This window comes from Equus asinus, chromosome 3 (genome assembly GCF_041296235.1).
Source record: "Equus asinus isolate D_3611 breed Donkey chromosome 3, EquAss-T2T_v2, whole genome shotgun sequence".
Taxonomy (NCBI): Eukaryota; Metazoa; Chordata; class Mammalia; order Perissodactyla; family Equidae; genus Equus; species Equus asinus.
Window position 1 is genome coordinate 77313948 of NC_091792.1, and position 16176 is coordinate 77330123.

The window sequence follows — 16176 nt, forward strand, 5'->3', positions numbered from 1 at the left end:
ATGGTGAGGTTGAAAACCAGACTGAGAAGTTGAAATTTGATCTGTTGGATATTGAGGAGTCATTCAAATTCAGAAGTACCACAGTGAAAGTGGTATTCTATGACTGTTTGTTTGTGGTGGTAGTGGTGTGTCGTTTGGAATATAGTGGTGAAAGACTCCAAGACAGTGATACCAGTTAGGATTCTTCTGGGGAAAAATAATCAATACTATTTTTCCGTTTTCTTGTATGACTATATATTTTCCAGATCAAATCAAAACCAGTCCTAGGGCTGGCGCGGTGGCCGAGTGGTTAAGTTCGTGCGCACTGCTTCGGCGGCCCGGGGTTTCGCCAGTTCGAATCCTGGGCGCCCACATAGCACTGCTCATCAGACTATGCTGAGGTGGTGTCCCACATGCCACAGCTGGAAGGACCCACAACTAAAAATACACAACGATGTACTGGGGGTCTTTGGGAGAAAAAGGAAAAATAAAATCTTTAAAAACAAAACAACCCCCAAAAAAGCAAGCAAAAAAAACCAGTCCTATGTGAATTTGGGTTAATTATTAAACCTCTCTGTATAGGAGCAGATCAGGTTGTGAGGGACCTTCATAATGGAAAAAAGAATACAAAATTGTGACTACAAAATTAGGTATAGGGCTTGGAAGGGGAATATGCAGATGAAGGGCTCTGAACTTAAGTTTAATTAGCTTTACAATAAATTCTCTTTACTGTGAATTAGCCTCTGTCCCTGCATCTCTTTCTTCATCTGTTAAATGGGGATAACACTTAAATGTACGGTGAACATCATCCCAGTTTGCCTAGGGCAGTCATGGTTTATGCCTGTGATCCTAGTGGCACGCCCAGTTTAGCATTTGTTTTCGGAGTTTTTGTTTTTTAATTAAATATAAGCTACCATTAATGGTTCCGTTAAAATGAACCCAGATAGAATCAGTGAACATCCTTTTTTTTTTTTTAACCTCTGCCGTGGTCTGTATTAGTGCATGAGCAACGTGTGCGGTGAAGAACGTTCTCACTTTAACATGTGGTTAAATCTGAAGACATCCAATGATAACCCAGGCCTGACACTTTCCAGATAGAAAGTAACTAACAGCTTCTTTTAAAGATAGCATGAAGGGCGCTTGCTGATAAAGTGCTGAGACATGAGTGGCTGGGTACAACTAACTTGCTGGATGGGATGGGAGAAGTATTTAATGCTGCTGTCTCTGCTATCCACTTGTACCAGCTAGTTGTAACATTGCATTCTAAGGTCTGAGAGATTTGTATAGCCGCCATGCCTGGGAGTGGGGTCAATAGGAAACATGGAAAATTTTAGATTAGGTGTAAGTGAAATATTTGCTAGGAATAGAGGCTAATCAGTCCTGTCAGAGTGCCTACAAAGAGTAGTAGGAAGGTTGTTGTTACAGTGGTTTTGTCAACAACCGTTTCCTTTTTCATAGTGTTTAGTAATGCTTTTGTAACCTTTTGGCAGCAGGGAGCTCAAATAAAGGAAAATTAATGCTTAATGATAAATACTGATGTTTTGTTTTTCATTTGAGTTGGTGAATCTATAACTAGTACACAAAATGTTTGCCAGCATTTAGCATCTCTCATGGTCACATGACAATCTGAATGCACAAATCTGCTGAAAAAGCATCAGGAGTTACTTTCAGATTTGGTAGTTATTTTAAGGAGATTATATCTGCAGACAATAGTTTGACACATGTAACTGCAGAACATTAAAGATAAAATTATTTCTGCAATGATATTATAAATAGAAATTTGATGGATCATAGCATCTTGGGTAAAACAGGACTCTTACTAAATTATGTAACCTGTGTAGCCAAGATACACTTGGAATTGGTTGTAGTTCATGTATATTTCACAGTTGTAGTCAAAGAGGCTTGATATTTTACTGAACAAAGCTACAGTTGTCAAAATTTTCAATTTTTTATATGCACAGTTAATGTAACTGAATTACAGTGTTTTTGAGACAATACTGATGTTGAATCCAAAAAAGAATACTTTGGCGTGTTGTTATAAGCTTGCTTTGTTTGTTGCCTTTTATTAATTGGATTTCATAAACATTTGACTCTTTGAAGAGTTACTTGATAAATCAATCTATGTATCCTGCATTGTTAGTGAACATTTTTGCAAGCAAGTCCTCTAAATTTTGATGACATTTTATTCAAAAACAGTTGAAAATATTTATTCAAAATATCCCATAAATGGAGTGAAAAACTTCAACTTTAGAAGCTTTTAGTGAATTATAATTGTTGAAATAAAGTTTTTAAGATTTAATTGTGAATAACCTGAAATACACATCTGTGTTGGGCTATCATTCACAATCTAAGATCTCTTCCATTGTATGACCCAGGAGATGGCTGTTCATGTTTATCATTACAGCCTGTAACTATGAAACAATATTTTCCATGTGAAAGTACTATAAGAATTCAATCTCTAAGAACTTATTTTAATTAGGCTCTGTATTCTGAATATTAGGTGGATTTCTGCCTTATCGATTGACACTTTTTTTCTCAATACCATACCTTTTGTAATTCATATTACTCTAAAAACTTTTTCTTGTATTGCAAGAGAAGAATTTATATGAAAGCCATAGCATTCTAATGTATATCATTACTATTCCTGACACATCAGGTGGACCTGCTTTAGTTTTGTGGAAAACCAACCTAAGTACTTTTTCTAGGCTAGTTACTGTCCTGAATCTTAATAAGTCTGCTAGCTAACAATGTTAACATTATGATGTCTTAGATTAATATTAATTTCACTGTGACACAAGCCATAAAATAATTTTTTCAATTGTTAGTTATTGCTTTATTAATTTTATTTACATTTTTCACTTTGAATCACACTTAAGATGTTATTACAAGATTGTAACAATCTGGAAACAGTTTCTTTTGCATGGCACCTTGCCACTAAAAAGATAAACTAAGCAGCAAAATAAAAAGCAAAACAAAATAAACAAAAAAGAAAATTCAAGACTAGCTGACAGTTAAGATATGTGACACCCATAGTATTTAATCCCTAATGTAGTTTCAACATCTCCTGCGTACTCCATGTAAAATGTACGTTCGTGTTGTTCTTGATGTTTCTTTGACCACATTACTGCCTGTCTTTTTGTTTTAAAGAAAGTATTTCTTTAGCGTTTTCCTTTAAATCTTTGCTTACTAGAAAGAATGGCAAGGGGCAGAATGCCCTGTTATATTTTTGTAGTCAGTATGGTTTTATTTCTTCCTTTCTCTCTCTCTTCTTTCCTTCTCCCCTTCCCTCCCTTCTCTTCTCTTCTTTCCCTTTCTTAACCTCTTTACACTTCTCTATTTTACTTTATTCTTTCTATCTTAATGAAGAATAAGGTAGTGTAATCTATATCCCTGCTTCCCACAATTGATAACTTGTGGAGTGTTCTATGAAGAAGTTATGGCCTTTTGATTTTATTTTCAGTATGTAGCTATAATGGCAACTAATATTGTTCACTTAAACTTTTACTGAAAGAGATGGTTGCAATATATTTCTTTAAAAATCCATTTTCTAGAATAACATAGTAATTACTGTTAAAGAGATGAGCTTCATTCCCACCTCCCCACCCCTAAATCTCTGGTAATTTAAATTTCAGGACAAAAATTAGAGAAACTCTTAAAATTGTTTTTTATAAAGTGCATATACATTTCATGAAGAAACTGATGTTTGAATGGGGTCTTGAAGGTATTGAAAGTTTTGAGTACAAAATATGGTGGGAGGAGTCTCCATATATGGAGAAGAAAAACTATATTTTCATTTGGTCGGGTGTTGGAATACATGAAACGCAGGAATGGAAAACAAAGTTGAAACCTAAGTTGGGGCAGGCAATGGAAGTCACGTCCCTAAGTGATAATCAGAGCTGTGTTTTATTGCTATTACCAATGTAGTAAGAAATATAGGAGAATATTTGCATAAAATCAAGGAGACTCTTTAAAGTATAATTATGGTAGCTAGCTACATACTTAATATTGCAGTAGTCAAAGTAGCAAATGACTTCTGAGGATTCACATTTTATATATGGCAAGCTATTTTAATTATCTGCACGTTTTTCTTTTTCTCAGATATAAAATTCCATCTAGTTTACCCCATTATTTGGGGATATATTCATTTGTTCTCCCGTCTTTTCTATCTTATTTTTTTCTACCTTTATTGAGGTATAATTGACAAATAAAATTGTAAGATATTTAAAGTATACCATGTGATGGTTTGATATATGCATACATTGTGAAAGTTAATTAACACATCCATCACCTCAGATATTTCTCTTTTTTGGTGAGAACATTTAAGTTCTACTCTCTTAACAGATTTCAATTATACAATACAATGTTATTTTGTATTAACAAATGGTATGGTTACCATGTTATCCTCAGAACTTATTCATCTTATAACTTAAAGTTTGTATGCTTTTACCAACCTCTCCCTATTTACCTGACCCCCCAGCAACCACTTGTCTGTTCTCTGTTTCTATGATTTTAACTTTTTTTTAGATTCCACATATAAGTGGTACCATGTCCTATTTGTCTCTGTCTGACTTAATTATCTAATGCCTTCCAGGTTCATCCATGTTATCACAAATGACAGGATTTCTTTCTTTTTTTTGTGAGGAAGATTGGCCCAGAGCTAACATCTGTTGCCAATCTCTCTCTTTTTGCTTGAGAAGATTGTTGCTGAGTTAATATCTGTGCCAGTCTTCTTCTACTTTATGTGGGATGCAGCCACAGCATGGCTTGACACGTGGTGCTAGGTCTGTGCCTGGGATCTGAACCTGCGAACCCCGGGCTGCCAAAGTACAGCGTGCGAACTTGACCACTATGCTGCTGGGCTGGCCCAGGATTTTTTTCTTTTAAAAGGGTGAATGATATTCCATGATGTATATATATACCAAATATTCTTGATCCATTCATCCATTGATGTACTCTTAATCTGCTTCATACCTTGGTTGTTGTGAATAAGGCTCCTATGAACATGGGAGTACAGATATCTGTTTGAGATGTTGATTTCTCTTTGGATATATACTCAGAAGTGGTACTGCTCGATCAAATGGTAGTTCTTTTAATTTCTTGAAGAACCTCCATGCTGTTTTCCATAATGGCTGCACCAATTTATATTCCCACCAATAGTGCACAAGGGTTCCCTTTTCTCCACATCCTAATATTTGTTCTCTCTTTTCTTTTTGATGCAAGTCATCCTAAAGGACATGAGGTGATAAATCATTGTGGTTTTGATTTGCATTTCCCTGAGCATTAGTGATATTGAGAACCTTTTCCTGTACCTGTTGATCATTTGCATGTCTCTTTTGAAAAATGCCTATTTACGTCCTTTGCCCATTTTTTAACTAGGTTATTTGTTTTTTGCTGTTGAGTAGTATGAGTTCCTCATATTGTGGATATTAAACTCTTATCAGATATAAGATTTGCAAATATTTTCTCCAATTCCATAGGTTCCATTTTCATTTTGTTGATGGTTTCCTTTGCTGTGCAGAAGCTTTGTAGTTTGATGTAGTCCCACTTTTTAATTTTTGCTTTTGGTGTCAAATCCAAAAAATCATTGCCGAAACCAATTTCAAGGAGCTTACCCCCTGTGTTTGCTTCTAGGAATTTTATGGTTTCAGGTCTTATATTCAAGTCTTTAATCCATTTAGAGTTGATTTTTGTGTACAGTGTAAGATAACGGTTACAGTTTCATTCTTTTGCATGTGACTGTCTAGTTTTCCCAACACTATTTATTGAAGAAACTGACCTTTCCCCACTGTGTATTCTTGGTTCCTTTGTGATAAATTGAATGACCATATATTTCTGGCTTATTTCTGGATATTCTATTCCATTGGTCTGTCTGGCTGTTTCTATGCCAATACCATACTGTTTGATTACTGTCACTTTGTAATATAGTTTGAAATCAGGAAGTATGATGCCTCCAGCTTTCTTTCTCAATTATGCCTTGGCTATTTGGGATCTTTTGTGGTTCCATACAAATAATAGGGTTGTCTGTTTTATTTTTGTGAAAAATGCCACTAGAATTTTGATAGGGATTGCATTGAATCTGATATGTCATTTGATTTCTGGGCTTTCAATTCTGTTACATTGATCTGTAGGTCTGTTTTTTTACCAGTACCATCCTGTTTTGATTACTATAGCTTTGTAGTATATTTTGAAATCAGGGATTGTGATGCCTCCAGCTTTATTCTTTTTTCTCAGGATTGCTTTAGCTGTTTGGGGTCTTTTGTTGCCCCATATGAATTTTAGGATTCTTTGTTCTATTTCTGTGAGGAATGTCATTGGGATTCTGATTGGGATTGTATTGAATCTGCAGATTGCTTTAGGGAGTATGGACATTTTAACTGTATTTATTCTTCCAATCCATGTGCACGGAATATCTTTCCATTTCTTTATGTCTTTATCAATTTCTTTCAATAAAGCCTTAATAGTTTTCATTGTATAGGTCTTTCACCTTCTTGGTTAAATTTATTCCTAGAAATTTTATTCTTTTTGTTGTGATTGCAAATAGTATTGTATTCTTGAGTTCTCTTTCTCTTAGTTTGTAATTAGAGTATAGAAATGCAAATGATTTTTGCAAGTTCATTTTGTACCCTGCCATTTTTCTGTTATTGTTGATTATTTCTAATAGCTTTCCAATGGATTCTTTAGGGTTTTCTATATATAAAATCATGTCATTTGCAAACAGTGAGCATTTCACTTCTTCATTGCCTATTTGGATACCCTTTACTTCTTTTTCTTGCCTAATTGCTCTGGCTATACCTCCAGTACTATTTTGAATACGAGTGGTGAGGGTGCACACCCTTGTCCTGTTTCTGTTCTCAGAGGGATGGCTTTTAGTTTTTCCCCGTTGAGTATGATGTTGGCTTGGGTTTGTCATATATGGCCTGTATTATGTTGAGATACTTTCCTTCTATACCCATTTTATTGAGAGTTTTCATCATAAATGGATGTTAGATCTTGTGAAATGCTTTCTCCGCATCTGAGATGATCACGTTTTTTATTCCTCATTTTGTTAACTTGGTGTATCACATTGATGGATTTGTGGATGTTGAACCATCCCTGTGTCCATGGTATAAATCCCACTTGATCATTGCTGTATGGTGATAGATTAAGATTTTGCTGTATTCGGTTTGCCAGTGTTTTGTTGAGGAGTTTTGTTCATCAGCAAAATTGGCCCGTAATTTTCTTTATTTGTGTTATCCTTGTCTGGCTTTGGTATCATCTTGATGTTGGCCTTGTAGAATGACTTACGAAGTATGCAGTCTTTTTCAATTTTTTGAAATAGTTTGAGAAGGATAGGTATTAAATCTTTGAATGTTTGGTAGAATTCTTAAGAGAAGCCATCTGGTCCTGGACTTTTATTTTTTGGGAGGTTTTTGATTACTGTTTCAATCTCTTTACTTGTGATTGGTCTTTTTAATTCTCTATTTCTTCTTGATTCAGCTTTGGCAGATTGTATGAGTCTAAGAATTTATCCATTTCTTCTGGATTTTGCAATTTGTTGGCATATAGTTTTCATAGTATTCTCTTATGATCCTTTGTATTTCTGTGGTATCGGTTAATTTCTCCTCTTTCATTTCTAATTTTATTTGAGCCTCCTCTCTTTTTTCCTTAGTGAGTCTGGCTAAGGGTTTGTCAATTTTATCTTCTCAAGGAACCAGCACTTGGTCGTTGATCCTTTCTACCATTTTTTGGCTTCAATTTCATTTATTTTTGCTTTAATTTTTATTATTTCCCTCCTTCTGCTAACTTTGGGTTTTGTTTGTTCTTCTTTTTCTATTTCTGTTACGTGCAGTTTAAAAGTGCTTACTTGAGATTTTTCTTGTTTTTTAAGGTGAGCCTGTGTTGCTATGATTTTCCCTCCTAGGACCACTTTTGCTGCATCCCATGAGTTGGTGTGGTATAATGTATTTTCATTTTCATTTGTCTCCAGATATCTTTTGATTTCTCCTGTAATTTCTTCAATGACCCATTGGTTGTGCAGTACTATGTTGTTTAGCCTCCACATATCTGTCACTTTCGTAGCTTTTTTCTTGTAGTTGGTTTCTAGTTTCATAGCATTATGGTCACAAAAGATGCTTGATATGATTTCAGTCTTCTTAAATTTATTAAGGCTTGCCTTCTTTCCCAACATATGGTCTATCTTTGAGAATGTTCCATGTGCACTTGAGAAGAATGTGTATTCTGCTGTTTTTATATATGTTCTATTAAGTCCATCTGGTCTAGTTTTTCATTTAATTCCATTATTTCCGTGTTGACTTTCTGTCTAGATGATCTATCCATTGATCTAAGTGGGGTTTAGGTCCCCTACTATTATTATGTAGTAGTTCACTTCTCCTTTTAGGTTCGTTAATAGTTACTTTATGTACTTTGGTGCTCCTATGTTGGTTGCATCCAAATATGTATTTCTTATTGTAAATTACAATATCACAATGATCAATCTGTTGTTCAAAGTGGGGTTTTGAAGTCCCCTGCTATTATTTATTGCTGCCTATTTCTCCTTTTAGTTCTGTTTATATTTGCTTTATATATTTAGGTGCTCCAATGTTGGGTGCATAAATATTTACAGTTCTTGTATCCTTTTGATGAATTGACTCCTTTATCATTTGTAATGGCCTTTGCTGTCTCTTGTTACAGTCTTTGTCTTCAAGTCTATTTTGTCTGAGAATTATGCTACCCTAGCTTTTGGTTTCCCTTTGCATGTAATATCTTTTTCCATCCCTTCACTTTCAGTCTGTTTGTGTCTGTAATGCTGAGATGAGTCTCTTGTAGGCAACATATATTTGGGTCATGTTTTTTAATCCATTCAACCAAAAAACATTTACATATAAAGTAATTATTTACATGGATGGACTTACCATGGCTGTTTTGTTGTTTTCTGGTTGTTTTGTAATTCTTCTATTCCTTTCTTCCTCTCTTGTTCTCTTCCTGTGTGATTTGATGATTTTCTCTATGGTATACTTTGATAACTTTCTCTTTATCTTGTATATCTCCTCTAGCCTTTTACTTTGTGGTTACCATGAGGCTTACTTAAAACATACTTGCCTGCTCACTCCATGTTGAACCCTGAGGGGATAGCTCTGGTGAGTGCTGCATTCCTGTTAAGAATGCTTATTTATTTGCCATAGTCTTGTGGGTCTTGTGGACACAAGCCCATTGGCTTTCAGAGCTAGGTGTTTTGGGAGTCTGTCTGTTTGGTGAGAGTCTTAAAATTTGGAGCACTAGATGTGGAGGTCAAACCCTTTGCTCCTCAGGGAGAAGGTGGAGTTGGGGATTCCCTTCTGACTGTATGGCATTGTGGCAGGGGTGGGGTTTATGATGAGAGTGTGTCTCAGCCTTTCCTACCTGTTTCAACCTGGGTATTTTTGCATTTGTCCCATGTGTACGAGTCGCTAGTCTAGTTTCTGGATCTCTTTCAGAGGGAATGCTCCAAGTGTAGCTGTACATTTGGTGTGTCTGTGGGAAGAGGGGAGCTCAAGATCCTCCTATATCATCATCTTGGTCAACCCTTGGGGGAGAAAAAAACAACTTTACAGTTTTATTTTAAGTTAGCCTAAGCAAAACTGTTAGAAGCAACTATTAGGAATATATATATATATATATATATATATATATATATATATATATATTTTTTTTTTTTTTTCCACTGACATAGCCAAGTAAAAAGTCACTTGGATTGTCAACTAGTTTAATTTTAATCTACATCTCTTTAGTGGACATTTGTACTCACTGGCAGCCAAGCATCTGAGCCCCTTATCTATGCGTGGGGGTATTTCCTACCTTATGAGTTTTGGTGATAGGCACAGACCACCTGCCTATGTGGAATCTTGGGAAAAAAACCCAGACATTTGTTTCACTATGCTTTGCAGCTAGCAAATAGGCATGTGACCTAAGCTGAGACTTAGATGCACTTGTCCTGTACTTTGAATTAGAAGCTAGTAACACAAAGAAGTAGGGACTACAGAGCTTCTATTGTAGTTGGAAGCAGTTGCAAGAGCTGCAGCAGGATTGAATTTTAATGCCAGTGATGCCAGGGGGTGGTGTTCACTGTCCAGGAGTGGAACTGGTGCAGTCAGTGGTGTTTAGTATTCACCAGTGCTGGCAGTGGTGTCCTTAGGAGACTAATTATGGCTTGATTTTGACTATGATGCCACAGCTCCCTAGACTTCCTTGTTCTTGCCAGGTGCCAAACGTGCTTCCTCAGCTTTGTTGACATGTTTGTTGGTTACCTGATTTTCTTTTAATAAATTTATTTTCTGTTTAAATTAACCAAAGGACCTTTCAATTTCTTGTAACTTAAGAATCCTAACTGATGCAGTTTTCTTTTCTAGTGCAGGTAATTGAGAGTGACTATATTTGGTAAAACATTTAGACACATAGTACTATTTAGTAGCATTGGTTGCCTTAATAATAATTTAAAATGTTCTTTTTATGAAATTGCCTTTGACTTATACGTTAGGATCTTTTTTCACTTTCACTGTTGTCTAGTATTAGTAGGCTAATCTAGCAATTGGTCTTGAAATCCTAATTAATTTTTTCTTAGGCACATAGGAATAGGTATTATGGAGTACATAGAATTTGGTGAGAGCCATAAGAGTGTCCTGGATAATGGAAAATCAGCCTGGAGTAAAATCACTTGATTTATACATATATGAAGACTGTATTTAGGCTTTGGCTAGTCCCTAATTCTATTGATCTTTATAATGTGGGAACTTCTTATAGAATTGATTTTTCTTCCTACTGTCTCTGTAATCTGGATTGTTTAATACTGCTGGCTCTGTCATACTTCTTATATTTCGGAACTTTGAAAAGTCACTTTGCTTTCTCTTTTTTTGAGGAAGATTAGCTCTGAGCTAACTGCTGCCAATCCTCCTCTTTTTGCTGAGGAAGACTGGCCCTGAGCTAACATCTGTGCACATCTTCCTCTACTTTATACGTGGGACGCCTACCACGGCATGGCTTGCCAGGCGGTTCCATGTCCACCCCTGGGATCTGAACTGGCGAAACCCAGGCCGCCAAAGCGGAATATGCACACTTAACTGCTACACCACCGGTCCAGCCCCCACTTTGCTTTCTTTGCCTTAAGTTTTAAAGTGATGGAGAATAAACTAATCTCTAATGTCCTCTCTAGCCTTAGCATTTGATGGGTCAATGAAATGTGATTTATTTTCTTTTTCTTTTCTAAAGTTTGAATGCCAGCAGTGCACTTATGCTGCGTGGATCTGGACAGATCGAATTCTTTGCTCAGTGAACTCAAAATGGTCAATTAAGACATAGCTATTGGGAAGTATGTTAAAGTACAAGTTCAGTAAGTACCAAAGTCTGGGGGTATTCAGTAACTGTCATTCATGTAGTTTATGAAAATCATTTGGAAAATGAACAGCTTTGTATATTCACAGTTGAAATTCTTGGAAGACAGTATAATATCTGGTTGAAAACTTCAAAACCAGAATGCTTAGGTTTCAGTCTGGCTCTACCATTTATTAGCAGTGTGACCTTGGGCAAGTTACTTAACCTCTCTGCATCTTAGTTTCTTCATCAGTAAAATGGGGATAAAAATAGAACCTACCTTACAGAGTTCCTGTGAAGATTAAATGAGTTTGTACATGTAAAGTATCTGAAGTGTCTAGAAAGGTGCAAGACATATGGTACTCATCATTAGCAATTATTATTTTCATGTTATTATATAATCTCATGTAGCTAAAATACATTTTGTCATTTTACTTATAATTCTTGTACAAATCTTGAATTTGAGATCATAGTTTCATGTATATCCAAAAGATTTATTGTGCATATCTGCTTATTTTGTCATGAATGTTTTATAGCATTCTACTATTATTAATAGAGCAAATAATTTATAACCATTAAATATTGCACTATCATGGGATTCGTTGCAGTGTTTGGCACAGAGATCATAGGTGTGAAGCACATCCATAAAAGCTAGCTGTGTTTTAAAGAAGTTATGAGATTTCAAGTATGCATAGCTGATATAGTAATGTAACTGAATTGCTCTAATAATAAACTTAACATTTCTTTCAATCCTATATAGATTTTGGTCCTTTCTCTACTTCCTGTTGATAGAAGTAGAATATTGAAATACAAGGAAAATTAAAATGGCAGCATTGACCAAGAATATTGCTATCATATGAGAATGTTTCAGTGGTACCTCCTTGCCAATGCATTGATTTCTCTTTGCTTATCTTGATTTTATAATTCAGATGTATTTTATGCTTCATTATTAATGATAGGTGTAGAGCCTTTCTTATTAGTTCTTGGATTTTCTATCTAAGAAAATTTTGTGAAACAGTATATACTATAACATTTGAGAACATTTTCATAGTTTCTTTTCATAAAATAGCATAATTATCACTATACTTTTAGATTTTAATTCCAAATCTTTAATTCAACTAAAATGACATCATTTTATTTTATTTATGTATTTATTTTGGTGAGGAAGATTGGCCCTGAGCTAATATCTGGTTCCCATCTTCCTCTTTTTGCTTGAGGAACATTGTCCCTGAGCTAACATCTGTGCCAATCTTCCTCTATTTTGTATGTGGGATACTGCCACAGCATGGCATGATGAGCAGTGTGTAGGGCCGTGCCTGGGATCTGAACCCAGGAACCCTGGGCCACCAAGGTGGAGCATGTGAACTTAACCAGTTTGCCACCAGGCTGGCTCAACAATCATTTTAGAGACCATTTCTTTAATCATTGTGTTTTTTATCCTGTTTCCTTTTTCAGGACCAGGGTTCTGATCAAGCAGGAAAGGAGAAAGCAAAAGGTAAAGAGAATATGTTTATTTGTGTTAGCTTTATGAAAAAAGTGATCTTCTGAAGCATTTTTCCAAGGGTAATAACTAAGTGAAATTGGAAGACTCTCTTCCTTTAGTCTTCTCAACCTTGTAGATAGGTTGATAACCAACCATTTTGCTTAGGCAGAGACTTAAGGACCTTGTTGATTCTTGTTGTCATTCTAGTTCCAAGATGTATCCCAAGTCTGATAACTTCTCACTACCTATACTATTAGCACCCTGATTCAAATCATCATTTATTGCCTAGAGTAGTATAATGGCCTTATAACCTACCACCTTTTTTTTGTTTTTTAATTACATTGATCATTACACAGTAAAGTTGAGCATGTATGTACATTACAGCTCAGCAGTATATATCTGAGTGAAACTCTTCCACTTGTGAACTTTGAGACATGTACAAGCTTGTTTGGATATTGTTGTTGTTAAGTAGCAAACAAAAAAAAGAGAGAGAAGGAGGAGAAAGTGAGAAAGAAGGACAGAGGAGGAGGAAGGAAAGGGGACCACCCAAATGTCCATTAGCAGAAAATGGTTAAGCAAATAGTGGCATATCCAAGTAATGATGGAGCAGTGAAAATGTTTCAACTACGTGTAATTAGTGTGGATGAATCTCAAAAACATAAAGTTGGATAAAGAAAGCAACTCACAAAAGAATGCAAGCAGTAAAATTCCATGTACGAAAAGTTCCAAAACAGAAAAAATATGTTCGAAGGTAGTAAAATTTAAAGAAAAGCAAGGGAGTGATTATTATGAAAGCAGGATAGTTGTTAACTCAGTGAATTGATGCTTCATTGTAAATTTAACTTGTATTTCCTTGATTACTAATGAGACTGACTATCTTGTCATTCAGGTTTCCTCTTTTGTCAGGTACTTTTCCAAGTAGTTTTTTCATTTTTTATTTGAGTTGTTTGTCTTTTTCTTATTGTGTCTATGTATTTAGGAATTATTTGTCAGGTATATTTGTCCTTTGGCTTTTAATTTTAGTTTTTCAATCCTGTCTTTGAAGAAAAGTTCTTAATTTTAATGTAATTGAACTTATCACTGTTTTTCTGCTTTATCTTTTACTCCTTTGTAGTCTGTGACACAGTGGTTAGTATGATCTTTTAAAGACACAAATCAGAATTTATCATTCCCCAGCTTAAAAGCCTCAATTGCTTTTCATTGCTCTTAGAATGAAATCTGATTTTACCTAAGTCTAAAAGAACCAGAAGGATCTGCACCCTGCCTGCCTCTCTGACCTTGTTTCTTACTACTTGTCCTATTCATTTTATTTCAGCCACATGACCTTCTTTCTGCCACTGTTCTTTGTCTGGAATAGTCTCCCTCGAGATATTTGCATGTCTGGCTTGTCAACATTTGAGTCTCAGCTAAAGTATGTCCTCTTAGATTGGCCTTCTCTGATCACTACATCTAAATAGCTCCCTGCCCTCCAAATGCTGTCTCTCCTTTACCCTCTTTAATTTGTCACTCTTTCATAATCCTATATTTTCTTAGAAATTTGTTTATTCTGTCCCCCCATTAAAATATCTTCATGAGAAGAAGGATTTTACCACGTTTGTTCATTTTCTATCTCCTGTGCCTTGAACTGTCTCTAGCAATAACATAGACACTCAATAATAAATAAACTATGAATGAAGGCTGTCCCAAGACTATTTTTAAAAAGTAATCTAACTCTATCTGGATCATTCTTTTGAATATTTATCAGAAAGGGAAAGACACATGGCTCTTCCCAAGGTGTTGATCTCTAATCGTGTCACTTTTCTCTTCTTTGAAAATTTCATACCTTCTTCCTTTACCTCCCCAAACCTCTCTTTCCCAACACTATTCTTTATCACTTCATGCTCGTTAAATGACCTTGTATCATAGTTCAGAGGAAATAGAAGCTATCAGATGAGAATTATCTCAAATTTCTACCACCAGTTCTATAAACGACCTTCCTTCTTCATCCATCTTCTCTTTCCCTCCTCTAACTACAGAAGTAATTCCCTCTGATCAAAGGAAGGTCTCTCTGTCTGTGATCTGGATTCCATTTACTTCCGCTTTCCATTGATATTTACACATACTGAATTTTCTCCTATTAGACAAGTAAAGGTGTCTCTGGGTCCTTTCTCTTTCCTGCTATGCCCTTTCACTCTCATCTCCCATTTGTTCCTTAGTCCACTTCACGGTCAAAATAGTTATATCGTCTATAAGGAGAGACAAGGCTGCTGCATCTAAAGTTTAAAAATCTAGTGAGGGAGATAGAGTTAATCAAGTACAGTAAACTATGGTAAGTGCTATAATAGAGAACATATGTAGTGCTATGGGAAAGTGTAATATAGCAACTGATACAGTCTAGGGGTTAGGGAAGTTTTGAAGGAATCAAAAAATAAAGCAAAATTTGTAGGGCCCCTTTCATGAGGAGAAAGTAAGATGATGAAGAAAAAGATGATTTGAATTATCTGTGATAGTTGCTAGTACTGTAATGTCTTCTATCATGTATAGTATATAGGTGGTTTTAGTAAATATCTAAGATGTACATTTACTTAATGACCATGGTATATCAACCAATGCTTTTAAAAGATTTTATTATTCATTCTTAATTTTTAATTGCAACTTTTTCATTATAGAAACTGTGAGAAAACCGATCCATGTGAATATGAATAGAGACATAAAAATGCCCCTGAGAAAACATGATTTAGAACTTCCAATGTCGCCTCATCTTGTCCCGTCTAACCTCTGCATTGGTGATATGGAAAACAAGTAGGTTTTAGCTAGGTTGTATATTATTAGGTATTTGAAAGAGTCATTATCAACTCTGTTTTATTCATTGGAAAATGTATAAAGGGATTATCCTAGCTCCAGTTTTTGTTTGTTTGACTGTTAGCAGTATTATTAAACTATTAAGACCTTTGTCAATGAACTAATATCCATGCTAAGTGTTTTTTGGATGCATAGTTTGACTTTCCTTATCATAAAAATCTCTCTCTAGTAATAATGTAATTTTTATAAAACACAGTAATATTATAACCCTGGAATGATTTACTTAAGAGTTCCATATGTTTTCATATTTGTATAGAACAGTATGAATTTTAAATATTTATAAAAGATAATCAATTTTATTGCCACCTATGTGTTTAACTGTTACATTTTCTTTTCATTAGTTTACACTATCAAAGACAAGGCAGCAAGGAAGAACTTGGCCCAGTTAAGGTGAGAGTTAAACAAAAAAATTTTTAAGTTATTTTAACAATTGTGACATGCCACTGTTACCCAACCAGGTTCATTTTTGCCCGCCGCCCAGAAAGCCAAACACTGAGATGACGAGATAGCAGCAGAGAGAGGGTTTACTCACAAGGTAGCCATGTGAGGAA

At 35.3% G+C, this 16176-nt stretch overlaps 1 pseudogene; it reads left to right on the top strand.

The window, feature by feature from the left end:
- LOC123276151 (regulator of DNA class I crossover intermediates 1-like) overlaps positions 1-16176 on the top strand; it is a 60895-nt pseudogene that overhangs the window by 4043 nt on the left and 40676 nt on the right.